Source organism: Ovis canadensis, chromosome Y, assembly GCF_042477335.2.
Source record: "Ovis canadensis isolate MfBH-ARS-UI-01 breed Bighorn chromosome Y, ARS-UI_OviCan_v2, whole genome shotgun sequence".
NCBI lineage: Eukaryota > Metazoa > Chordata > Mammalia > Artiodactyla > Bovidae > Ovis > Ovis canadensis.
In genome coordinates this window covers 11,696,418-11,724,002 of record NC_091271.1, presented here as the reverse complement: position 1 = coordinate 11,724,002, position 27,585 = coordinate 11,696,418, and the positions used below count along the sequence as shown (strand labels likewise).

At 45.4% G+C, this 27,585-nt stretch overlaps 1 pseudogene; it reads left to right on the top strand.

The window, feature by feature from the left end:
• The first annotated feature begins 9,022 nt into the window (after positions 1-9,022).
• LOC138431299 (zinc finger protein 280B-like) lies at positions 9,023-26,810 on the top strand (annotated as a pseudogene).
• The last annotated feature ends 775 nt before the right edge of the window (positions 26,811-27,585 follow it).

The window sequence follows — 27,585 nt, the reverse complement described above, 5'->3', positions numbered from 1 at the left end:
AACATGTTTACATGGGGTTACTTGCTCATTTCTGTACCCTTAAGGGCTTTATTTCATTAAGTAAGTGAACTCCACTGGATGGGGGCGAGGGACCATCTGAGTTCATTTCATGTGAGTAAACAAGATCATAGGTAGCTCTATGCCCAGCAACTTGTGCTTAGAGCTGTGTTGTATACTTATCTTGCTGGTACAGCTTTGAACTTCACAGCATGTTTTGTTTTGGTCACAACATGTAGCTTCATAGAATACTAGTTCCCCAACCAGGGATCGAACAGAGGATCCTGGCAGTGAGAGCACTGATTCCTAACCAAACCACTGGACTGCCAGGCAACTCCTGTTTTTAGGTGCTTTGGTTTGTGTGTGTGCGTGTGTGTGTGTGTGTTTGTGTGTGTGTGTTTTAATTTTTGCTATATTTATAGGAGGACTCTTCTGTGTGTAGTATGACATGAATGGTATTATAGTTTGAAATGTTTGTGTTGTACATATTATCTCAAAATTGAATAGTTTGAAAGAACTTAACACTTGTTATCTCTTGGCCTAGGATCGCTCCTGAGGTAGTAGTCAAGTTTTACCTGGCTTGACAACCTCTGAAGACTTGGCTTGTTGAGTCTAAGCTCTCTCATTGGCTGTACTCATGAAGCCTCAGTTCCTCCTTCTGTGGGCCTCTCCAAGGGGCTTCTCTTTGGAGGATGCTATCTTTTCTCAGAATGAGTGATGCAGGAAAGCACTTGCACTCATGAGAAAGTGCAGAGTCTTTTTTCAGATGTTACACATCTTCACTTCTGTATTTGCTTAGTCTCACAGGTCAACCCTGTGATAGATTGAGAGAGAACTACACAGGGGTGGGAATATCAGGAGATTCGATTCACTTGAAGGCTGGTTACCATACCCATTAATCCACCATGCCAGCCTTTCTTCATATGATCTCAGTTCTGTTACTGTGAGCAAATTACTTGGGTTGTGTACTCTTCTTGTGTGCTGCTGCTGCTGCTAAGCCGCTTCAGTTGTGTCTGACTCTCTGCAATCCCATGGACAGCAGCCCCACCAGGCTCTCCCATTCCTGGGATTCTCCAGGAAAGAACACTGGAGTGGGTTGCCATTTCCTTCTCCACTGCATGAGAGTGAAAAGTGAAATTGAAGTCACTCAGTCGTGTCCGACTCTTCGAAACCCCATGGACTGCGGCCTACCAGGCTCCTCCGTCCATGGGATTTTCCAGGCAAGAGAACTGGTGTGGGTTTCCATTGCCTTCTCCAGCTTGTGTGCTCTCTGGCTTGATCTACTCAATTCTTGATCTACTCAGTTCTAGACCTACTCATTTCTTGATATTCTAGCAAGTGTTCTCTTTGTCCTGGATTAAGTTTTCTGTTTCTCTGGATGGTTCCCATCAGCAAACAGACTGACTATAATGTGACCTCTCATTAAAAATCCATCTTTTGGTGACACATCCTGCTTCTGCTGCTTTTATTTCATATTTGCTTATTATAGACTTCTGCAGAGTTGGTCATAGACTTTGTTATCTCGAGTTCTATAATTTTCTTTTAAAGCCACTCTTGTCAAGGCCACAAGTGACTTTCAATGTTTAACTCAGTGGTCAATTTTTAGTTGTTATTTTATTTAATTTATTGGCAGCCTTTATCAGAGTAGTTCATTTCCTCCTCCCTGAAAAAAATGTTTCACTTGGATTACAGAGTGCTTCTCTTTCCTGCTTCTCTTCCACCTATAGTTCTCCCACATACAATTGTAAGAAACGCTGAGGGAAGAAGGAGCCACCACTATGGACCATTGATCAGGGCCTTTTATTGGGCGGTCGCTCTCGGGCAGAACTCCTGGGGGTGGGTAAGCAAGGAAGCGAGGGGGATCTGCGAAGCAAAGGGAGTCTGTGGGGTAATGGGAGTCTGCCGATTCTGCAAGGTATGAGGGGGTGGGGAAGGGTTTTATAGCCCGGGCCGGGGCTCCCATATAAGGAAAAAAACACGGGCTCAGCGGTGATTGGTTTCCAAGGGCTCCGTGTCAGCCCCTGATTGGACGGCGAGGGCTTCGTGTCGGCTCCTGATTGGTCGGCTTGGTTGTCGGCCCATCTCCGGGGCTTGTCTGCAGCACTCTCAGCCAGGACATGTCCCGACATGCCCGGGCATGCCCAGGCATGCCTCAACACGCCTGACCTTGCCCTGACCTTTCATCCTGACCTTGCCCTGACCTTTCATCCCAGCCTTTTTGATATAGGACAAGGGGCGTCGACTCTCTCTGGCTACTTCCTGCTGAACTGGGGCGACGAGGGTTAGGGTATGGCCGGGATGACGGGGGCGTCTGCCGTTAATCTTGCCAGGGAGTACTTGTTGGAAGCCCTTGGTACTGTTGTCGCATCACCATCAGCTGGACCATGTCGAGCCATTGTTTGATGAAGGCCAAAAGCCTACCTAGGATACAGAGCCCGAAAGTCAGGAGCAGTAGGAGAATGATGATCGGTCCTACTAGGGAAGATAGCAAAGTTGTCAGTCAAGGGGAGCTCTGGAAGCTCTGGAACCAGGATTCGAACCTGCTGGGCCTCTCTCTCTCTCGCCTTTTGCCTTCCTTCCTGGCAGTTTCTGCCTTCGTCTCTCTTTTCCTTCGATTCTGTCTCTCTTTTCTGCTTCTCTGCCTTGCTTTCTCCTTTCTCTCCTGTCTCACTCTCTAACTCCTTTCTGTCTTTCTTTCCTCTTTCTCTTTCTCTCTCTTCTACTTTCTGTTGCTTTCTCTCCTTTTCACTCTTCAGCTCTTCTCTTTCCTTTCTCTGACTTTCTTTTGCTTTCTCTGACTTTCTCCTCTTTCCTTCTCTGGTTCCATTTCCCCTGGTTCTTTCCTTCCCTCGTCTTCCTTCCTTTTTCTGCATCTCCTCCTCTCTGTCTTATTCCCTCTGTCCTTTCCCTCTGTTGTTGCTCTCCCTAAGGTCTTTCTCCCTCTCCTCTTAATAAAAGATTTGGATGGTGGTTTCTCAGTCACTCAGGAATCGGAGACAGAGGGGTTCAGGTAATGGTCAGTTTGGTCAGCCCCGTGAGGGTGGCGCAGTAGGAGTGATCAGGAGGAGGGGTCAGGGCCAGGGCCACCCCTGTCTCCGGGAGACCCGGGGGAGCTCGTTTGAGTCGGGTCAGGTGGTACCAGGGCTCGTGTCCCAGGAGTTTGGCTGCTGTAGGAATGGTGAGGATTACAGTATGGGGTCCCATCCAGCGAGGCTGTAGTGGGTGGGGACTCAGAGTTTTTAGCAGTACCTGATCTCCTGGTGCTAGAGACCAGGTGGGCCCCTCGTCGTCTGTTGGTTGCGGCAGGACCCAGTCTGCGTGTTCCCTCAGCAAGGATCGTAGGAGGGAGAAGAGGGGGAAGTACCCTGCCAGTGGGGGAGCCTTTCCCTCGGGGAGGTGAGTCAGGAGATAGGGCCTGCCATAGAGCAGTTCAAAAGGGGTCAAACCTGTCTTGGAGTGTGATGTGGTGCGAATGTGAGTGAGCGCCAGAGGAAGGAGGTCGACCCAAGATAGCCGCAGTTCTGAGGCTAGCTTGGTCAGATGTGTCTTGATGATGCAGTTAACCCGCTCTACCTTGCCTGATGATTGGGGCAAATAAGGGATGTGAAGATGCCTGCCGATACCTAGGGCCACAGCTACCTGCTGAGAGATCTTTGAGATAAACGCAGGCCCATTGTCAGACTGGAGAGAGTTTGGCAACCCAAATCTGGGAATGAGATGGGCCGTCAAGACCTCCGCCACTGCCACTGCCATCTCCCGGGCTGTGGGGAAGGCCTTGACCCATCCTGAAAAGGTGTCCACCAAGACCAGCAGACAGCAGCAGGTTCGATGTCTGGGCATGTGGGTGAAGTCTATCTGCCAATCCTGCCCGGGCATATGTCCCCTCAACTGGTGAGTCTCCTGTGGGGGTCAGAGTCCTCCCTGAGGAGAGGTGGAGGCACATGTTAGGCAGGATCGGCATATATGGTCTGTCTGAGATGTGGGGGAGAAAAGACAGGGCTGAGAAAGGAAAAGAGAGCTCTTGGTCCGATGTGGAGGGTATTATAGATTTGGGATATTATGGCTTTAGCCTGGCGCTCAGGAAGCACCGGTTTATTATGGAGTAGTATCCATCCCAATGGGTACCTCTGAGCCCCTTCTTGCGCCAGCAAGGCTCCGGCTTCCTTGCTCGAATAATCTGGGTTGAGGGTGGATCTCAAAGTCAGCAGGGGGTCGGGGGCTTGTCGTAAGGTAATTTGTCGAGCCACTTGATCTGCCATGTTGTTACCCAGAGCGACAATGTCATGAGTATTTTGGTGTCCCTTGCAGTGTATGATAGTGACCTCTTTGGGCAGGGATAAGGCATCCAACAGTCGAGTAATGTGGGGGCATTACAGATGAGGGATCCTTTAGTGGTCAGGAAGCCCCGTTCTTTCCAGATTGCCGCGTGAGAATGGGCAATCAAGAAGGCATATTTGGAGTCTGTGTAAATATTGGCCCTTTTTCCTTCTGCTAGGTGTAAGGCTCTAGTTAGGGCTGTTAGTTCAGCCTTCTGAGAAGTCGTCCCGGGTGGCAAGGGCTGAGCCTCCAGGACTTCCCGGCTGGTTATCACAGCATAGGCCTCCCTTCAGTTTCCATTGGGGTCTCGCTTTGAGCTCCCATCGATGAACAAAGTTAGCTCTGGATTTGGTAGAGGTTTGGAAAACAGGTTGTGGGGTGGTTGCATAACGGACTCAAGGACCTCCGAGCATGAGTGGGTTGGGGGTTCTGAGGAGAGAGGGAGTGAGGGTAGCGAGGAAAGCGGGTTTAATTGTGGGGAGCGGCCCACGGAAACCTGAGGATTGTCCAGAAATACCAAGTGAAACTGTTGGAGTCTGGACTCGCTGAGTTCAGAAAGAAATCTAGAGGCTAAAAGGTCACCTAGATGGTGAGGCGAGAAGATGGTCAGGGGTTGGTCATGAATCAGCTTTTTTGCATTGGTGTACAACGTTGTCGCCGCCGCTAGTACCCGCAGGCAGGGGAACCATCCCCTGGCTGCGGGGTCAAGTTGTTTGGATATGTAAGCGATAGGCAGCAATTCGGGGCCAGTCGGTTGCACCAAGGCTCCAAAGGCTATCCCTCCCTTTTCATCAGAGTATAGATGGTGCGGATAGTTGGGATTTGGGAGAAAGAGAGGGGGTGCAGCCAATAGAGTTGAGCGTAAAGCGTGGAAGGCCTGAGTCACTTCAGTGTGGGAAGACAGCGGCCCTGTAGGAGTCTCTTTGGCTGCCGCATATAGAGGTTTGGCCAGGGTAGCATAATTTGGGACCCAGTGTCGGAAGAATCCTGTCAGTCCTAAGAAGGACAATATCTGGTCTCCATCGGCCGGAGGGCAGATGGACTGGAGGAGGCTACACCGGTCGGCTGTCAGGGCTTTAGTGGTCGGAGTAATTTGGAGACCCAGATAGACGGCAGAAGTCTGAGTCAGTTGGGCTTTGGATTGTGAGGCTCTGTAACCCTGGGAACCAAGGAAATTGAGGAGGGTTGCAGTATGTTCTCGGGAGGCCTCTTCTGAGGGGCTGCAAAGGAGCAAGTCGTCTACTCATTGGAGGAGGGTGCTAGGGCAAAGCAAGCACCTAGCCAGATCCTGGGACAGAGCTTGCCCGAAGTAGTGGGGACTGTCTCTGAACCCCTGAGGGAGTACGGTCCATGTGAGTTGTGTGGTCAGCTGGGTGTCGGGGTCAGTCCAGGTGAACACAAAGAGGAATTGGCAGTCAGGGTGTAGTGGGATGGTAAAAAAGGCAATATTTGAGGTCAATAATGGTGAAATGAGAAGTCTGAGGAGGTATGGAAGAAAGAAGGGTGTAGGGGTTAGGGACAAGTGGATGGGCAGGGATTACCACCGCATTGATCAGGTGGAGATCCTGCACAAGCCGGTAGTCTCCTGAAGCCTTCCGAACAGGGAGCATAGGTGTGTTACAGGGGGAGGTCGTGGGGATCAGGAGACCCTGTCCCATGAGACAGTCGATGATGGGCTTTAGCCCTCTGAGGTTGCGAGTAGATAAAGGAAACTGGGATCGGGCTGGGAAACAGGTGGGGTCCCTTAGCCAGATGAGGACTGGAGGGTGGTGTCGAGCCACCACCAGGAGTCGGGTGTCCCAGACCTCAGGATTAACAGAAAAGGTTGGAGGGTCAACAAGTAGCATTAGGAAAGCCCCTGACATGGGAGCTGATCCTGGAGCTAGCTGAAGAGTGGCCTTCAGCTTGGCAAGTATATCTCTTCCCAAGAGAGGAGTAGGGCAGGAGGGGATGACCAGAAAGGAGTGGGTAAATAGACAGGAATGTAATTGACAAGGTAGTGGTTGGGTTTGGAGTGGACATGAGGGTTGGCCGTCAATGCCCATGACCGAAACCTGGGAAGGATGTAAAGTGCCTCCGAAAGAGGGAAGGACCGAATAGGTAGCCCCCGTATCAACCAAAAAATTGATGGACTTACCTGCTACCTGGAGCGTTACCCTGGGCTCGGCTTGGGTTATGGGGGTCCCCGAGTCTGGGCGGCATCAGTCACCGCCGAAGTTCAGCAGCTCCAAAGCCGAAGGAGGGCAGGAGGTCTCCCTGGGGCGCTCTGGTCCCTGGCCCCTAGAGGTCAAGGCCTGAGAGGCCTGGGGACAGTCACTAGCACAGTGTCCTTGTCGTTTGCACAATGGGCACAGCTTGGAAGGAGGTCGTGGATTGGGGCACATCCTGGCCCAGTGCCCTTCTTGGCTGAACTTGAAGCAGGCCCCCAGAGTGGGGTTTTGGGGCCCCGAGCCCGCTGCCAGCCGCAAGGCTGCTACCAAGGCCTGGGTTTGCTGGTTTAGGAGGCTTGCCTGAAATTCGGCCTTTTGCTTGAGCCTTGCCTTCCGGCTGGCCTCAGCAGTTTCCTCTCGGGCATGGTAGACATTAAAAGCCATTTTACCAGGTCTCGGATAGGGGTCTGAGGGCCATCCTCAGCCTTGGCCAACTTTTTCCGGATACAGGGGGCAGACTGGGAAATAAAACAATTGGCCAAGGTGGCCGCCCCGATGGGGGACTCCAGGGACAGCCTGGTGTATTGGACAAGGGCCTCAGTCAGCCGATTAAGGAACATGGCTGGGTTTTTGTCAGGCCCCTGGGTCACCTCATCTAGTTTGAGGAGGTTTACAACCTTGTGAGAGGACGTTTCCATCCCATCGAGGATACACTCAATCATATAGCGTACTCGCAGCTGGCCACCACCCCTCTCCTGGTAGTTCCAATCAGGGTCAGTGTCAGGAACTGCCTGAGCCCCTGGGGGGCGCTCGGGGGAGAGGTTGGCATAGTGCCGCTGGTCGGCCTGAGCCTTGGCTGCCGTCCAGATAGCCTGCCTCTCCTCAGGAGTGGTGGTAGACCCCAAGATGACATATATGTCCTGCCAAGTCAAGGCGTAGGCACGGGTCAGACCAGTAAACTGCTTAATGTACTGAGCAGGGTTGGAGGAGAAGGAACCCAGCTTGGCCTCAATCTGTACTAAGTCTTGTAGAGAGAAGGGGACATGGACTTGGGCTAGACCCTCAGCTCTGGCTACTTGTCGGAGAGGGAGTAGTGGGGCTGGGGGAGGGGGAAGGGAAGCTTCTGGAGGGTTGCTGTGGGAGCGAGTGTGGGAGCTAACCAGGGAAGGGGAGGGAGTGATGGGGGGAAGAGGAGGATACAAGATAGGGCTAAGGGCCGGAGGATCCGGGACTGGTGGTGGAGTCTCAGGGGCGGGAGCGGAGGTAGGAGAGTCCAGAGTGGAGGGGGAGGTAGGAGGAACTGGAATGGAAGGGGTAAGGGCCGTGGGAGAGGTATAGGGAGGAGGGGCCACCAAATCCTCCGGGGGAACAGAGAAAGCAGAGGACTCAGAGACGGGAGGAGCTGGTTTGGCCCAGGAGGGTGGAATAGGGGGAGCCATGATAAGCAGGATTTGGCGGGGAGTGCATGTGGTGCACAGGGTGGGGCGAGAGCGCAACGCCCAAAAAGCCTGAACACAGGGGGCCTCAGACCATTTTCCTGTTCTCCAGCAGTAGTTATCTAAATCACGGAGGACGTCAAAGTCAAATGTCCCTGTGGCTGGCCATTGTGAGCCATTATCTAGGGGATACTGAGGCCAGGCTTGTGAACACAGAAAAGTGAGCTGCTTGGAGTGGATATATCCCTTTAGTTTTAGGGTCTGCAGGTTAGCCAGCAGGCACTCTAAGGGGGTGGAATATTGGGGATCAGGTTTGGAGGCCGTCGATCCCATGGCGATCACCAAACGTGGAGACAAACCCCCGCTGCCCAAATGTCTTCGGGTGCCAAGGGAAGCCGGAGGTCTGTACAGCCGTTTGGGACATCTCCCTCCCGAGCTGGGGACTGAGGAGGCTGAAGCCGGAGGCCGAAGCCGGAGGTCTACACAGCCGTTCAGGACGTCTCCCTCACGAGCTGGTGACCGGGAGGGCCCAGTAAGTGGCCACTGGTTACCGGGTCCTAGGCAGTGGTCGCCAGGGAGGGCGGGACCCAAAGCCGAAGGGACTTACCCCGTATCCTGCCGTCCGGGGGGTTGGTCAGCCGCCTGGGTCCGGGGGGCTACCGCTGCAGTGGAGCTCGAGGGGGCCTCAATGGCGAGTGCCGAAAGCCCTCACCTTGAGCCCCACGTTGGGCGCCAGATGTCAGAAACACCGTGGGAAGAAGGAGCCACCCCTATGGACCATTGATCAGGGCCTTTTATTGGGCGGTCGCTCTCAGGCAGAGCTCCCGAGGGCAGGTAAGCAAGGAAGCGAGGTGCGGTCTGCGAAGCAAAGGGAGTCTGCGGGGTAAAGGGAGTCTGCGGAGTCTGCAAGGTATGAGGGGGTGGGGAAGGGTTTTATAGCCCGGGCCGGGGCTCCCATATAAGGAAGAAAATGCAGGCTCAGCGGTGATTGGTGTCCAAGGGCTCCGTGTCAGCTCCTGATTGGATGGAGAGGGCTTCGTGTTGGCTCCTGATTGGTCGGCTTGGTTGCCGGCCCGTCTCCGGGGTGTGTCTGCAGCACTCTCGGCCGGGACATGTCCCGACATGCCGGGGCATGCGCAGGCATGCCTCAACATGCCTGACCTTGCCCTGACCTTTCATCCTGACCTTGCCCTGACCTTTCATCCTGACCTTGCCCTGACCTTTCAACAATGTGTGACCTTTGTATCTGGCTTTATTCAGATGTCATATTTTCTTTTTAAATATTTATTTATTTCGCTATGTGGCCTGTGGGATCTTAGTTTCCAACCCAGGGATGGAACCTGTGGAGAGTCTTAAACAATGGATCTCCAGCAAAGTCCCCTAGTTTGTGTATTTTCAAGATTCATCCATTTTATGGCTGTATAGCAGTGACTGTTTTTGCTTTATTTTTATGGCTGAATATGGCATATGAATATGGTAAATGACTTCCATGCAGTCCATTGTGAGCGTATACCACAGTTTGTTTATCCTTTCATCAATTAATGGATAATACTTGGATCGTGTACTCTTTGTGGCTATTGTGAGTAACGTTGCTGTGAACACTGATTTTGCATGGACTGAACATTTTCAGTTTTTATGGATATATAGAAAAGAGGGAAATTGCTGGATCATATGACTACTCTATGTTTAATTTTTGAGGTACTGACAAACCACTTCTCCAAAGTGGTTGTACCATTTTACAGCAATTATGTCAACATTATCTGAAGATTCCTTTTCTCCACATCCTCTGCAGCCCTTGTTATTATTCCTCTTTTTGATTGGATGTGAAGTAGTATGGGTGAGAAGTAGTATCTCAGTGAGACTGATTTACATTTTGATAGATGCTTCCCTGGTGGCTCAGAAGGTAAAGTGTCTACCTGCAATGCAGGAGACCTGGGTTCGATTCCTGAGTCAGGAAGATCACCTTGAGAAGGAAATGGCAATCCACTCCAGCACTCTTGCCTGGAAAATCCCATGGACAGAGGAGCCTGATAGGCTACAGTCCATGGGGTTGCAAAGAGTCGGAAATATCTATTCAAATTATTTCCTGGTTGTTAAATGCTTTTTTTTTTTTTAATTGGTGTAGAAAACATCTAACTTAAATTTTTACCATTTAAACCATTTTTCCATGCTAACTATTTCACAAACTTTCATCAGCCTTTGGGAGAAAGAAATGGAAACCCACCCCAGTATTCTTGCCTGGAGAATCCCATGGAGAAGGGAGCCTGGTGAGCTTTAGTCCATGGGGACGCAAAGTTGGGCACAACTGAGTGACTAACACATACACACACACATAGTCACAGTGTTGTTTTGTTGTTGTTGTCATTTTTTTAGCTGTGCTATGCAGCTTGAATGACAGTTCCCTGGTTGAGGATCATACCCAGGCCCCTGATAGGAAACCATGGAGTCCCAAACTCTGAAATACAAGGGAATTCCTTATCACATTGTTATGAAACAGATCTCTACACCTTTAGATCTTGCAAAATTGAAACTCTATACCCATCACCTGTCCCATTAAACAACAACTACTCTTTTCTTCCCTGTTTTCCTAGACCGTGAACTCCATCATTCTTTTTTGTTTCCTTTCTATTGTTTGACTATTTTAGGTATTTCATACAAGTAGAAACGTACAGTATTTGCCTTTTTGTATGACTGACTTATTTCATTTGGCTTGATGTCTGAAATGATCCATGCATGTTGTAGCATGTGCCAGAATTTTCTTTATATGGCTAAATAATGTTTCATTTTATGTATATATCACCTTTGATGGACATTTAGATGCTTCCATCTCTTAGTTGTTGTGACTAGTGCTGCTGTGAGCATGGCTGTGCAAATATCTCAAGACCCCATTTTAACTTCTTTTGAATTTATATCCTGAAGCGGAATTGCTGAATCATGTGTCAGTTCTGTTATTTAATTTTTCGAGGAGGCTTTAAATTGTTTTCTGTAGCAGTTGCACAATTTTAAAATCTATCCATAACACACAAGGATCCAGTTTCTGTATGTTCTTGCAAATAGTTATACTTTCCTTACCTTCACTTTACCTTTCCTTTCCTTCCTTTTACGTTTCCTTTCCTCCATTTGTAAACACACACACATGCACACACAATTTTTTTCATATCATTTTCCATTATTGTTTATCACAAATTATGAATACAGTTCCTTGTGCTATACAGTACGATCTTGTCTATTCTATATATTATAGTTCTCATCTGCTAATCACCAGCTCCCAATCTATGCCTGCCTCCTTTCCCCTCTTGGTAATCACATAGTCTGCTCTCTCTCTGTGAGTCTGTTTCTGTTTCATAGATAAGTTCATTTGTGTCATATTTTAGAGTCCATGTAAGTGATACCATACAATATTTGTCTTTGTTTTTCTTTTTTTAATTTTTATTTTTACTATATTTTACTTTACAATACTGTATTGGTTTTGCCATACACTGACATGAATCCGTCATGGGTGTACATGAGTTCCCAATCCTGAACCCCCCTCCCACCTCCCACCCCATATCATCTCTCTGGATCATTCCCGTGCACCAGCCCCAAGGATCCTGTATCCTGCATTGAACATAGACTGGCGATTCGTGTCTTACATGATAGTATACATGTTTCAGTGCCATTCTCCCAAATTATCCCACCCTCTCCCTCTCCCTCAGAGTCCAAAAGTCCGTTCTATACATCTGTGTCTCTTTTCCTGTCTCGCATACAGGGTTATCATTACCATCTTTCTAAATTCCATATATATGTGTTAGTATACTGTATTGGTGTTTTTCTTTCTGGCTTATTTCATTGTGTATAATCAGCTCCAGTTTCATCCATCTCGTTAGAATTGATTCATACACAGTCTGCAAGTAATAAATGCTGGATAGGGTGCGGAGAAAAGGGAACCTTCTTACACTGTTGGTAGGAATGCAAACTAGTACAGCCACTATGGAGAACAGTGTGGAGATTCCTTAAAAAATGGCAAATAGAACTGCCATATGACCCAGCAATCCCATTGCTGGGCATACACACCGAGGAAACCAGAACTGAAAGAGACACATGTACCCCAGTGTTCATCGCAGCACTGTTTATAATAGGCAGGACTTGCAAACAACCTAGATGTCCATCAGATGAATGGATAAGAAAGCTGTGGTACATATATACAATGAAGTATTACTCAGCCATTCAAAATAATATATTGTCTTTCTCTTTCTGACTTCCTAAGTATTCTTTTTAATGCTAGTGTAGATTCAAGTATTTACTTAACTCCATTTTCAGAACATTTGTTGCTACTGTATAGAAATGTGATTGAGTTTTAAAATATGTGTCTTCTATTCTGCAAGCTTTATATTAATTCTAATACTTGTGTTTTCTTCAAGATTTTCTATATACAAAAGTATGTTATCTCCAATATACTTTGACTTTTTCCTTTCCATTCTGAAGGCTGTTTTTGTTTGTTTGTTTGTTTGTTTGTTTTAAACAACAGCAACAATTCTCTTTTGTTACCTGATTGCTCTGGTTACAGAACTGCCAGTATAATGTTGAGCCAAAGTGTGTAATAGACTTCCTTGTGTTGTTCCCAGTCTTAGAGGGAAAGCTTTAAGTTTTCCATTATTAAGTATGATGTTAGCTGTGGGTCTTTTACAGGTACCCTTTGATTGAGAAAGTTCTCTTCTGTTCTTAGTTATTAAGTGTTTTTTTAACCCCTGTTATGAAAAGGTGCTAGATTCAGGGAAATGCTTTTTCTTCAGGCAGATGTGTTTTTTGTTTTGTTGTTTTAAAATGGCATAATGTTGATTGACTTTCATATAATGAACCAACTTTGCATACCTCCCTAAATCCCATGTGATCATCTTCTTTATATGCTGTTGGATTTTGTTTGCCAGTATTTTGTTGAGGACTCTTTCACCTGTATTCATAAGGGATATCGGTTGTGTGTGTGTGTGAAGTCTCTGTCTGATATTGGTATGAGAGAAATACTGGCATCACTTTGCCTGCTATGTGGGGAAGAGACCAGTGGAGTAAAGGATGAAGCATTGTTGGATTTAAGTTTAGCCAGGATTAGAGGGAGAAATTTATGATATATCAGTGTGAAAGTGGGGTGAGATTATCAAGAGAGTTCATTCTCAATTTCCTAGGCCTGTGTTAAATGCTTGACATTGAATTATGCCGTTTGTTAACTATATATAGATACTTTATACTTTGAATTTGCTGCCTATTTCCTTTATTAACATTTATGAAATTAGAAATTGTGAATCAGTTGTAATGTGCATTTAAGATACATTTTCTGCCAATTTTACTACAAAACAAGATGCCATTGAATAGCTGATGCCTTTTAGAAAGAACTGTTAACCTTAAGTCTAAGAAATAAGGATGTTTCTCTTTAAGGTACAGAAACACATTTAAAAGTTATAAATTTGGCCAAGAAGATGCAACTGGTGTGTGGTTAACTTAGAATTCCAACTTAATCTTCTTTGACTCCAAAGTCCATGTTTCTAAACACTGTACAACAGTGCTTTTTGTAAAAATACTCATTCTTTACATGTGATTTCACCTTATGATCAGTGGTGTTGTTTTTTTTTTTTTCCTTCCTTTTTTTAAGTAGAATAAATTAAAGTGAACATGGGACAAAGCTATGATTCTAGAGCCATGTAGACTTGTAGTCGTAGGTTTTTCAACTGTCATTGAGTCTCTTTGACACTCAGTGTCTTTGGCTGTAAGATAAAGGTGTTTATAACTACCCTAGAGTTTTGGAGATAATCAAATAGCACAATTTTCTGTACTTAACTAATATGTAGTATGTTTATACTTAGGTGGCAGTTTGTATAAAGGAAACACTGGGACTTGTGGCCGCACCCTCTAAGAATAAAAAAGTATTAAAAACATGGAACCACCATGTATGTTACGTGAAGAAGAACAAGAGCCAGAACTATAGAAAAGCGAGGGAGAAACCAAATAGATGATGATGATGATGAAGTGATCTTCGTTGGAGTGGAACATGTAAATTAAGATGCTGACGTGATCTTTGTTGGGATGACCGCAACTTCAAAACCATTCGTTTCAAACATACTGAACAGAGATACCCCAGGTTCTTGTTCAAGGAGAAAAAGGTATGGTCACTTCAGGAAAGGTAACACTCACAAATTACAGCCTGTTGGGTATGTGACTCCTACATCAGAAGCAAAGACTGTCTTGCCAGTTTCTGACTCTGAATCAAGATCAACAGATAGTCCTATTATTACTGAACCTTTGTCAAGCTGATTATAAAAATATTTCACCACAAATAGTGCCTAATAGCCTTTCAAAAGAGTTATGTTCTTCTTTGATTACTTTCACAAGTTCATTGCAGCATCCAGTAGAAACAGCAGTTTCTGCAGGAGATATGAATAAAAGTCCTCATGTATCAAAGTGGCTTTCTACTTCTGAAACAAATAGCACAAATCCCAAAAGGCCTAAACTCAGTGATGGCATTATAGGGGAACATTCTTTAGGTTTTTCCCCTTCAGGTATTTTTCATACAGTGACCACTCAGCAAAGCACACCAGACCGTGTCCATACCTCACTAAGCCATGTTCAGAATGGAGAACATTGTCCAACACCTTTTCCAAAGGACAGTGTTCATTGCAAGCCTGTAAGACCTTTAGGGGAAAAAAGGACGACAAAAATTGATTTTCCAAGTTTAGCAAGTTCAAACAAGATTGTTGATCCCACAGAAGGAAATCTGATTGTCTTACTTCATGACTTCTACTACGGAGAACATATAGGAGTTAGGCAGCCAGAACCAAAGACTCACACAGCCTTTAAATGCCTCAGCTGCTTGAAAGTTCTAAAAAATGTCAAGTTTATGAATAACATGAAGCACCATTTGGAACTTGAGAGGCAGAGAGGTGACAGCTGGAAAAACCACACCACCTGCCAGCACTGCCACTGCCATTTTCTTACTCCCTTCCAGCTGCAGTGTCACATTGAAAGTGTCCACACTCCCCAGGAACCCTCCACAATCTGTAAAATCTGTGAATTGTCCTTTGAGACAGATCAGGTTCTCTTAGAGCACATGAAAGGCAATCATAAGCCTGGTGAAATGCCCTATGTATGCCAGGTTTGCAGTTACAGATCATCCTTTTTTGCAGATGTGGATGGACATTTCAGAGCATACCATGGTAACACTTAAGAATTCGCCCATTTTGTCTCAAAATTTTTAAAACTGCAACACCATACAGACATCATTATAGAGGGCACTGGGAAAAGAGTTTTCACCAGTATTCCAAATGTCAGCTACAGTTTTTAACTTTCAAAGACAAAAGGGAGCACAAGATCCAATGTCATCAAATGTTTAAGAAGCCTAAGCAGCTAGAAGGATTATCTCCTGAAACAAAAGTTGTTATTCAGTTATCACTGGAACCCCTTCAACCAGGATTGGTGGAAGTAGCATCCATTACTGTGAACAGATCTGATTCTGAATCATCACCCCCCAAATCTAAAAGTAGGAGGTCAAAAAAAGAAAAAAAAAAGTTAATTCTACTTTCAGTAAGTCTGAAGCAAGTATTTTCAGTCAAAGTTAAAAACCCCATTAAAAACAAAAAAATCAAATTATAGCATTATTCAATATCAAATATAGGGAAACCGATGGGTAATTTATGTGATTTTGTTTTAAATACAGGAAGTACAGTTTTGTTTAATCCGCATATTGAGATATTATTTAAAAACCTATTATCTTTTTTCATATAATTATCTTAACATGTAAAAAGAATGTGTGCATGTGTGTGGTATTTCATGTTACTTGGAAGTTGGAAAACTCTACTATACATACAATCTGTAGAGTGTTTTAGCAACTTAATTTTCAACTGTTTTCATGCCTTGAAGATCTCAGTATCAACTGTATAGCCAGATTTGAATGACACTCTCTGAGGTGCCTCTTGTGCTGATCTAACATAACCTGGCTCTGAAAGCGTGCTGTGGAGAAGGTGATGGAGAAGCCATGATGTGAGCTTGGACCAGACACAGGATTTAATCAGTGAAGAGCTGTGGCTTCTTGTCCCAGTTGAGGAAGAGGCATATATTCACTCCAGGCATAGAGCCAAGGTAGAAGGAACCCTGTTTCAGAGTGTTTTTACCTAGCCCAGGGACATCTCAAGGAAGCCAACCGTTAAAATGCCTGTGTTTGGTGAGAGACCCTTGCAAGCATCAAGCAGGCCCTGTGTATCATTGACTGCAGTTGGAGAAGCAGAGATAGTTAATGGAATGAGACCTGGTGCCTGTGGACCTCCTGTTAAGTGATCAAAAGGGGAATTTGATTCATTCCGTCCTCTTTCCAAATTTGCAGGCCTATAGTCACAATGAGGTAGCCATATCTGTGTCAGACACAGTAGTAAAGCAAGTTAAAATTCCCAAAGAAAAAAGAGCCTTGACATCCACTTTGATTTATAGTGGACCCATAGTTTTACCTGAAAAGGATCAAACACGGGGAATGTGTTCAGTTTTTGAATTGGGCTAAATTGAGTTATCTTACCCTTAAGCTACAATGGAGTTGTCCAAGAATAGTAAATGTAGTGGATGAAAATAGTCCAGGGTGATTAAACCCTTTTTAGAACTTTTCCTTACCTTTTCCAGTTACATGTGTCTTACCCTAGTTGAACATGTGAAGATTTAAGTTTTGTATCACTTGGACACTTCGTGGTACAGTTAACAGCTAATTCTTTGCATGTGTAATTTCCCATTGTATCAAACTAATACTGAGTTTCAGTCTTACTTGACACAGTCTAATGTGTAAGACTTGTCTTACATATTAGAATTGTCAGTAATTATCAGGTCATAGAGTTATCCTTCCTCTAATCTGTTATCCAACCACCTAATATGTGATTACACTTGTGGAAACCTGTTTTCTTTCGGTCTCCGAGGGCTCTTTCACAGACCTGTGGGGTACCCTCTAAGTATTGGTTCCTGAACATCAGCACAATTGACTGCCTCCGTAGGTTCTTGGAGTTGAGTCTCCTCCTGGAGTTGAATGTCACCCCTTCTCCATTTCTGGCACAGCTACCTAGCAATCTCTGTGCACCTTTCAAGGAAGCTGGGATCCTGGCTGTAGACCTCTGCCAGGGGAAATCTCTCCATTTCCTCTTCCTTTCTCCTCCTCTTTGTCTCTCCCCACTCTCCCCGCTCCTCAATTTATTTAAATCCTCTAAGCTTTCACAAAATGCTGGAAAGTGATAATCACCACTGAGATTATGAAGAACATAACTCCTTTGAAAAGCTGTTAGGCACTATTTGTGGTGAAATATTTTCATAATCAGCTTGAGAAAAAGGTTCAATAATAATAGGACTATCTGTTGATCTTGATTTAGAGTCACAAACTGGCAAGACAGTCTTTGCTTCTGATGTAGGAGTCACATAACTAACTGGCTGTAATTTGTGAGTGTTACCTTTCTGAAGTGACCATACCTTTTTCTCCTTGAACAAGAACCTGCGGTAACTCTGTTCAGTATGTTTGAAATGACTGGTTCTGAGCATCCCTCTCAGAACTGAAGAGGAAGGATTACAGATGATTAAGCTGTAGTAAGTCTATTGTCTCCATTTTAGATAATTTTCTGAGTGTAAATTCAAATTCAGATAAATTATATTCATTTACTCAGAGCTTGATTGATTTATTTGCACTTTGAATATTTTACTAGGCCATTCCAGTTGTTTACTTTGGCCAAAGCTCTTTGCTAAGTGTCAGCTTCAACCACTTTTAGGTGTACAAAGAGTGTGCGTGTGTGTTCTGGTCTCAGGTGAAAACTCTATGTATAAATAAATATGCAGACTATTGCATTCTTATCTCCTTTCTTTGATTTCTATAGTAAAAATATGAAATGTTTCAGTTATGTGCTTTTATTGTTGCTTAGTATTATCAACACTGTTGCTGTTAGTTGCTGTGAAGTATGCTCCTAAGGACTACAAGTTGTATTTATTGCCAAATAAAAAGGTTCCAGCGATATGGTCCCTGACTGCTCCTCTCTTCCATTCTCTGTCCTTCTCTATTTTCCCCACTAATGTACTCTTTATGACAACACTGGCCTTGGTTTTCCTGAAATTCCATTTCTTCCTGATCCAAAAACTGCAAGTGCTGTTCTTCTGGAAATGCTCTTCCCGCAGGCCTACATGGCTTGCTACCTCCCTTGTTTGAGCTTCACCAATGCTGTTCAAATAACACAATCAAATCTCCAACCCCCTCTCTTTCCTTCTCCTCCTTAATGGCACTGGAAGTCTCTATCCTCTTCTTCCCTCTCCAGCCTAAATTTCCTAGATTTTCACACACACACACACACACACACACACACACACACGCACACACACACACACATACACACACACACACACAAAAGGAAGAGATAATAACATCAGGGCTTTGCTTCTTAGAATTAACTTGAGTCAGTTTCTGTGCCTGCAAATAAGATAGTTAATAGTGAGTTGAGTTCTTTCAGGAGCTTCCTCTGTTTTTTATTGATGCCTCTATATTTTGTTCACACAATGACACTTTCTTTTCTTTACAAATATATTGACTATCTGTCAAGATTACTATTTTGTTATTTCCCTTTGTTAATTTCCTTGCCTGCTTTGCTTGTTCTTTCAGGTAAAATTTATTATTTTATTAATGATGCCAAAACATTGTAAGTAAAATTAGTATTTGTAGAAATATTTTTTTAAAAAAATTATTTCTGCTGTTTGTCTTTTTTTACAAATAATATGGCATATTTTTTTTAAATAATTGTATTGTGTTGGCCAGTTCTAAACTTCTAAACAGTGATGTGTAAATGGATTTTCTTGTTCTGAGTACCATCAAAAGCAATGAGTATCTGGCTTAATAAATTTCCAGTTCTGTTTTTAGATCTTAAGAGAATTGTTTTATTGGATAGTTTACAACATTGTTGAGACATTTACTTTTCTTTCCTTCTCCCTTTCTTTCCTTTTCCTCCCTTGTTTCTCTTCCTCTTTCTTTCCTTCCCTTTCTTTCCCCAGGTTTTTGCTTGATTGGACCTTTCCTGAAACAAAAGTAATTCCACTCAGAGTTGAATATTATCCTCTCAGAATCCCATTTCATTTCTTATTTCTAGTATTGGAATTAACCTCCTGTTCCTCTTATTTGATTTGCCCCAGTTGTATCAATGTTTCTGATTTTCTTTTTCCAAGAAGCAACTCTTGTTTTATTATCGCAACATTTTATTTTTGTTGTTTTCTATTTTTGTTTCAATTCATATATACTTTCTACATTCTTTAGGATTTTTCTCTTTATAACCTTGTATTTTAGAAGCTTTCTTTACAATTCTTTTTTTGTAAATATATTTGATTTACAATGTTGAATTTCAAATGAATATCAGAGTGATTTAGTTATGCAGATACGTATCTATTCTTTGAAGGTTATTTTCCATTAAAGGTTATTACATGATACTGAGGATTTCTTTTCTTTTCCTTTCTTTTTTTTTAATAGATGGTTTAGGGATTGATCTATCTTTATTTAGCAATTTTGTCTGAATCCCAAATAATTTTATGTATACATGTTCTTTAATTAAAATTTCATTCTCTATGATTTTTGGCAAGTTAATTCCAAAGACTTCACTATTTTCAGGCTGACTGTTTTGATTTATAGTTTACTGAGAATTAAGTTTTCCTTGGAGTTCTGAGGGTATGTGTGTATATACACTGACATGTCTATATACACATCATTTTCAGATTACAACATGTTTTAAGATATGTAAATATATTTTAAAAGATCCTTTCTGTTTGTATGGTAAAAACATGAATTTTTAATTGTAGAAATTTGTTCCCCCAAATGAATGTAGTATAAAGACCAAAGGTATAAAACTATATTGCTTTGAGAATGATCCTTACTAACAGAACTTGGAACTGTTAAAAAATTATTCATAATACTTACTAAAGGTGGTAAGAAAAACCTTATTCAAGGTAAGAGTACTACAGTGGGGTATTTTAATACAGGAGAGAGATTGAGCTTATGTCTGACTCCAGCAGGGATGCAGCTGGGATTTATAGCTAAGGAACAGGGTGGGTCCATGAGATTGCAAAGAGACACTGGGAGACTGAAAAGCAATGGACAACAATAACAGAATAGGTGTCAGTGGATGGAAACTTATTAAGAGGCCCATAAGGGTGAGGGTGGATTCTGGCTCAATGGAGAGGATCATTGCTGAGGCTAGGCAAGACTGATAAGATATTCAGGTGAGTGAAACGATACTTGTTCTGATACTGAGGGTGGTCAGATCAAGTGTTGGGTATGTTTTCTAAACTGAAGTAGCCGATTTTGGATTAGATTGGACTAAATGGACAGGCAGCCCTGAATAAAGACATTGCCCAAAGTTGGCAGTGCATTAATGAACTACTGCTGCATAACCAATTACCCCAAACTAGCAGCTTAAAACAATGTTATTTCATACTGCTGCTGAAAGTTGGGAATCCAGGAGTAATTCAGCTGAGCGTTCTGGCTCAGTGTTTCATGAGATTGCCATCATCTGAAGCCTTGACATGCGCTGGTGGATTTCCTTCCAAGATGGCTTACTCACATAGCTGTTGAAACTAGTTTCCTTGCTGGCTGTTGGGAGAAAGCCTCGGTTCTTTCACATAGGCCTCTCTAAAGGGCTACATGAGTGTTCTCAAGATATGACTAAGCTGGCTTCTAGAGTGAATGATGCAAGAGGATGAACAAGGAGGCTGCAGTGCATTTTATGACCTAGTCTCAGATGCTTCATTGTTCATTTCTACAGTATTCTAACATTAGAAGTGAGCCACTAAGTCCAGCACACATATGAAGGGGAGAAGGAAGGAATTGTGGACATAATTTAAAACCACGTGGTACACACATGGCCACATATTGTTTACATGCTGGTATGTCCAAAATGCATTTTCCTGCCAATGCTTTCAAATAATTTCTCCATTATAGCATTAACTTGAAGCTCAGGACCTTGTCAGGTCCAGATATGGATCAGGGTCCACTTGTACAGTATCACAATTGTTCTGTTTTTCAGTTGTATCTTAATCTTTGCAACCCCATGGATTGCAGCACTGCAGGCTTCGCTGTCCATCAACTCCAGGAGCTTGCTCAAACTCAAGTCCATTCAGTCGATGATGCGATTCAACAATTGCATCCTCTGCTGTCCCCTTCTCTTACCTTCATTTGTTCCGCATCATTTTCTTTTCCAATGATCAGTTATTCGCATCAGGTAGCCAAAGTATTGGAGCTTCAGCTTCAGCATCAGTCCTTCCAATGAATATGCAGGAGAGATTTACTTTAGGATTGACTGGTTTGATCTTGCAGTCCAAGAGCCTCTCAAGTCTTCTCCAATGCATCAGTTCAAATTATACAAGTGTAGTTCCTCTATTCCTGAGGATCTGTGAACAAAAGAGATCAGTTAATCTGCTCACTTTCACAGCCAGCATACAGTGGTGGTTCAGGCATAGATAACCTTCATAGACAGTCCTGTTCCAGAAAGGGGAGGGAACATGGGAGTCAATAGTAGCAGTTCTGAAATCCCATGGGTTCTTGTGGGCAGTCTTTTGATTGGTATTTAAGGACTGGAAACTTCCTAGGCTTCAGTCTCTGATTTTTTAATTCTGCCCTCTGACATGATGCCATTGCATGAAAGGTGGCTAGTATATGGTTACATGAAACAGTCTCCCTAGCCTGCTTCCTGCTTGTAGAAGGTGGAAGTCCATAGCTCTTATTTTGTACTATTGCTGGTCCTTTCAGTCTGAGCTGAACTTAAATATGTTATCTTAAAAACTTGGTGTGTCTCCTAATAATCTTAGTGGGGTTCATGGCAAAGCACCACACTCCAAAGCCACAGTCACACATGTCTTCATAATAATGCTTACTCTGTCTTGATTTTCTGCTGAGATAGCTGAGGGATAACACCCTGAACCTTGGTAGAAGTCTTATTGTGTGAGTGAAATGATCTCTCAGTGACACCCCTAAGCTCTTTGGAGGGTATTGGCCTGTCTAAATAATGCCATGAGGCATCCCCTTACAGCTTTCTGAGACTTAACAAAGAATTTTACAGTCACACTCATCTTTAGAACACCTTTGTTTAAAAAAAAATATATGAAGAAGTACTGGCGTATAGGTGGTGTAAAATATTATATTTAGACCACCTAATCTCAGTGCCCTGCATATGATTTTGCATGAGAGTCATTAATTTTAACGTCTTCTGTCATCTTAAAAGACTGGAAATTTCCCAAATCAGCAAGTTTTGTCTCCTTTTTAATAATCTTTATCTTAAACATTAAAAAAAAAAAAGTTCCCTTCATGTTTTACTACAGGCAGCAAGAAAAAACCAGGAAGCACTTTTGACTGTTTGGGTGGAAACCCTCTTAGCTAGATAATTAGGTACAGTTTCTCCTTCCAGCTCATTAGGTACATTTTCTACTTTTCATAAACTGCAGGTGTAGTGGACTTTCCTCTTCACACTCCCCAGGCTCTTTCCTCCTGTCTCTCCTTTCTGCCAGAAATCCTAGGTGCACCACTGTGATTCCACTTGGAATGCATTGGCTCAGTGAGATAACAGGGATTGATTCGCTGGCTTCAGTGCTTCTGCTGGCCAGAATCTATTTACCTTTGCCTGAGAATTTCATGGTTTCGCTATCCAACTTCCATCACCTGGCTAGGTCAGTTGCAATAGCTCATACTCACAAGCGTACTGGCAGGGATTTCTATGCGCATGTGTGCACAAACATGCACGTGTACACAGTAACATCACTGAGAGGAAAATTTTCCATATGCAGAAATACAGGCTTCCTTTTCCAGGAAGATGAATTTTGGTAAGCACTCAAATTTCTATGCGCACATGTGCACAAACGTGCGTGTACACAGTAACATCCCTGAGAGGAAACTTGTCCACATGCAGAAGTACAAGCTTTCTTTTCAGGAACATGACTTTTGGTAAGCACTCAAATTTCTATGCACACATGTGCACAAACATGCACGTGTACACAGTAACATCCCTGAGAAGAAACTTGTCCATATGCAGAAGTACAACTTTCTTTTTCAGGAACATGAATTTTGGTAAGCACCCAAATTTCTTTGTCCTGGTTATTTTTTCACTTGCTCATGGATCATGTCACGTTACACTTCTAACTCTGTGCCTTATCCTCAAATATTACAAAATCGTGGCATTTGCTATTGACAGTGACTGGCCTGCAGAGCAGCAGGCAGGGTTGGAAGCACTTGCTATGAACAGCTGTATAACATGTGCCTGCCTTCTGCATTCTCCCATCACATTGGACAGCTTCACAGTACCAGTAATATTGGCCTGATCCATTGCCTGTGCATTCCTTCAGGGGACCAGAAAACAAGGAACTCTGAGCTCAGCTGACTTGAAGAACTGCTTTCTCAGTGTCCACCTATCTAGGTCAATCCTTGTCAATGATGTGACCCTCTTGCTAGCCTACCACCCGTTACAGCCCACAACATTCTGAGTGAGGCCCCCTGTTCTTCCTATCTGTGTAGCTTTCTGTGTGCACCTGTCTACCTCTGCCCCCGTGTTCTATCTCCATGTAGCAGGAAAAGGCCAAGAGACACCTGAGCCTCCAAGAGCCCCCAGAGACTGTGATAGGCCTGGGTCTGATCCAAGGTTGTGAAGAAGGTGCACATGGATACAGGGTCTCTTCCGATACAAAGAATGGAACTTGAGGCCATAAAAGTAAGGTGGCATCCCTACACGTCATCCCTTCTGTTTAATAATACCCATGCACATGGCGTCCCCAAACAGATGATACCCTGGGAAACCTGCAGTTTCTGGGCCCAGAGCTAATGCCTCCCTTGGACAGAAAGCAGCTTTACTATCTCAAATGGACCAAGAGGGCTTGAACCACCCATGCCTCAGTGATTTGCTAAATGCCAAGGCTCTTTCAGTTGCTCTCATTAGGCCCAGGTAGGACTCCCTACAGTCACACATCCCTGCTTCCCTACACAGCCCCTGTGCCAAGGAAACCAGCGCCCAGTTGGGCCCAGGGGCATCCAAGATGGTCACCTGGAAGGCAGCATCCCTCTGAGTGTCACCTGGGTGCAGATCACCTACAACACTATCAGAGATTCTGCGGCAGTAAGACTACCAGAATCCTCACTCAGGTGCAGATGTGCATCTTTGTCCCTCAGGCCCCCAAAGCCAGGGGCAAGACCCCAAAGAAAAGAAGGAATTCATGTCAGAACTTTCAGCACTGACCATGGGGTATCTTTGGCAGGACCCCTATAGTCTAGACTCTGGACCCTGAAAACCAGCAGGCCCTGAACTGCCCCCTCTGAACTTCCCACTCTCCTGAGGTCCCTTGGGACATGCAGTTTACCCACTGCCCTTGTCTTTTCCTTGTTCCCTCCATCACAGGCATATCCCCGCATAGAGTCACTCAGGCAAACCCACCTGCGCTTTCCTCGCCTTTCAGCACAGCTAGGGAGGCAGGCTGGAAGTGCCTGGAGGCATGCCACGCTTACAGCATGCTTCTCCTAGGATGCCTGTGGTTTTGCAGATACAGCATACTTTAGCACATCTCATGTTTTGTGTCACATCATGCCGTTGTGTGCCACCCTCAGGGAGGGCGTGTGCTGGCTACTGGGCTGATCCGGTGCAGCACTGGCCCAGGACCTTCCCAGTTATCCTATTTACATGTGTGTGGAACAAGTCTCCAGTGCAGCAGGCAATCTATGACTCTTTCTCCTTCAGCTCTCTGTCCATCTCTGCAGGACATTAGCCTCACCATCCCGGGTCTTGCCATAGCCACGTCCATCATTTTCACAGGCCAGACCACAGCCCCAGACACTGAGGGCTCCACAGGCAGTGGTTTCAAAGCCCCACCCCACGTGATTTGCTCTGTGTGAATCCTTAGACCATGAACCCCCTCTTCCTGGTCCAAACACACAAAACAACACAGTAAAACTGATGAGCGTGTTTTGTATCTGGTATAATTGCAGATATCTGGAGCCACAGTCTGGAGTTATCACTGGCCATTCTTTCCTCATTCCCATCCTGGACAGGGTCAATGCAGAGATATGGCGAGAAACCACCTTCAGCCTGGTCGCCTCATGACTCCTCTTATGGTTGCTCAGCACCTCCTCTCCTGCCGCCTTCATCTTTGCATCTTGTCTGGGCCACACAAACACACACACACAAACACACACAGACACACACACACACACACACACACAGAGCCAGCATAAATAAGCACACGTGTGTATACACACACATGCTCAGCACGGGGACACAAAAGCAAACAACGAACATAGGTGTTTCAGGAGGTGAAGACGACCCAGTACATCAGTGTCAGCGGTGGCGACAGTAGGCACCATGTCCTGCCCTTGGGGCTCCCTGTTCACTTTCTCCATGAACTCTTCCATATGTTCCCAAAGCAGCCTGAAGCCGCTTCCAGTGCAGCATGTTTGGTGGTTGTGAGATGCTGAGTCGTGAATGTGGAAATTCACAGAAGATCCCAAAGTCAGCACACAGGTGCACTGGGACCCTGGAGGGGACACCTTTTCAATGATAGGCCTTCCGAGGGTAAGGGGCAGGAGTGAAGTGCCCCGGCAATCTCAAACTCAGTGAGCAGCAGGAGGCCAGGGGATGGAAGAACCCACAAAGGATGATTCTGACAAAAATACTTAATACACACTGCCTCTAGTAGTATCACCTGGATTCTGGTGCTACCACCACAGCTGATTTGATGGAGACTTGCTTCACCCATGGACACACCAAGTCCACAAATAAACAGTCTCAGGAGGTCACCTGCTGCATGCATGACCCAAATTCAGGCTCCACAGCCAGCTTGCATGAGTCTGAGCATGCCCATTTGGGAAAGGACAGTTTCCCTGTAGTATCACACGAGTGTCCCTTCAGGACCCACCTTCAGATCCCATCTCCACTTATGTTTCTGTCAGTTACTCTCATGGAATAACCTTACTGCCCAGGGTACTACTTCAGGGGATCGTCCCACACATCTCAGCCGACAATCTGCTGGCAGTACGAGCAAGGTAAGCCAGCAGCCAAGAATCCCAAAATGAATTGCTAACTGTGTTCAGGCCCAAGGCACCCACACCTCAGCAATCCTGTTTGATTCTGAGCAGTTGTGACCTGACAACCAGCTGAGAAAGTTAAGGATCCTGGTGTCCAAGCTGTGGCTGGATGCCCCCCGTTCAAAGTCCCAGAACCAGTGGACAGGAGTGGAACAACGTGCCCTATACTCTACAGAGAGACAGGGGAGATGGGTGTGGATCCCACAGATGGACAATCCACAACCTTGCACACCCACACTCATCACCTCAGGAACCACATTTTACAGGTGATGTCAAGGTAATTCTACTTAGTGGTCACTGTGTTCAAGAAGTAGGGGGGTCCTGAAAGGAAAATATTAACTTGCAGTGGGACCATCGATGGCTCCGCAACAGCACCTGCCAGGATAGGGAGGAGGGAAAAGGTTCCTGCGCCTCCTCCTCTTCCTGAGCAGCAGACTTCAAAGAGCAGCAGAAAGGATACAGCTATGGCCCAGAAGCAAGGGATGCCCCAGACGATGGTGCTCCTCCAAGCCACGTCAGGCTTCCTCCTCTGATGGCTCTTGCACATGAACTGAAAGTAGGCCCTGCAGTTTTTCTTATGCTCAGAGCTCAGATCCACCTGCAGGGCAGCCAGTGCCTGCAGCGCATCTTGCCCTGGAAGCTCAGTAGTGCTCCCGGGCCTTTCCTGGCCCTGTTCCTCCATAGTCTTCTCAGCTCCTGGGAAAACCCCTATTGGTGCTACTCATCTGCCACAACCTCCACCTCCTCCATGACATCTTCGGCAAGCAGCTGGAACAACTACCCAATCCCCACCATGTCTCCATCCACCAGGGGTTCACCATCATCCACCGCCTCCACCCTGCATAGGGTGGCTCCTTTGCCTGGCATGACAACTTGTGGCTGCAAGGTCCCAGCCTCACAAAGCCTCAGGATGGCAGGCTGCTAACCCCAGTGCCCTGAAACCGGGTCTCACACTTAGGAAGGTCTGGGGTCCCAGGATACTCCTGCATTCCTCTGACTGCCTTTCACACTCCTCTTGGCCCTGGTCATGATCCCAGGCTGGGGAAAAGGTGAAGGGATGGGACATAACAGCACAACAAGTGGTGTGCAAATGTGGCTAAGGATTCAGTAATCCTGTGGGACCCACTAGCTCTTTGGGGGCGGGGAGTGAGGGGGCTGGGGGCTGGTGTGTGTCCGGTGGCCTGAGGCTAAAGAAAGGGGTGGCAGACAGTGCAAGAGCGGGTGAACAGGCCCTGGGGAAATCAGCTGAATAGGCGGATCCCTAGGCTGTGACCCATGCACAGGCTGCTGGCACAAATCTAGTCCAATGGCAGAAAGCATGGTGGGCAGCACCCTTATGGACATGCCCCTCAAACGTAGGGCATCTTCCAGGGTTCCTGGACTGCAGTGCACCCACTAGGTATATACCGCTCCAGGGAGGTAGCGTGTTTTGCATCTGCTGATACCCCAGGCGCTGTCATTGACCGGGCTATGGAAATTCCAACCATAGGTTTCTGCTCTGCAGTCCAAACAGCACACTCCTGTGTCCCTCAGGACCGTCAATAACTGACAACTCCCCCTGAGTATCCAAAGGATAAGCAGGGGCTCCACGTGGCTGGATACTTTTCTCCATCGGAAAGAG